Source organism: Penaeus monodon, chromosome 20, assembly GCF_015228065.2.
Source record: "Penaeus monodon isolate SGIC_2016 chromosome 20, NSTDA_Pmon_1, whole genome shotgun sequence".
NCBI lineage: Eukaryota > Metazoa > Arthropoda > Malacostraca > Decapoda > Penaeidae > Penaeus > Penaeus monodon.
The window spans coordinates 3056219-3056433 of record NC_051405.1 but is presented as its reverse complement, the minus strand read 5'-3'; the positions used below and the strand labels follow the sequence as shown (position 1 = coordinate 3056433).

General features: G+C 28.8%; 1 protein-coding gene across 2 annotated transcripts in view; it reads left to right on the top strand.

The window, feature by feature from the left end:
* The window catches only part of LOC119585593 (NAD kinase-like), a gene marked incomplete in the record, with an annotated part of 62004 nt that overhangs the window by 53432 nt on the left and 8357 nt on the right, over positions 1-215 (top strand).

The following is a 215-nucleotide window of genomic DNA, read 5'->3' as shown; positions in this document are numbered from 1 at the left end:
AATTCCCCTGAATTTTAATGTAGTAAACAGTTGGTTCTTGTAGCTTTTAGCAGTGACCAAACAAATTATAGATTTGATATGATTGATGGTGATAAGTTTTCCCAAATGAGATAACAATGATAGTCAAAGTAATGTTGATGTTGCCAGTGAAAGGAGGGATATTTTTATATAATTGTTGTATGTAGTTGCAAAAGAATGTTTTTAAAAATTCAATT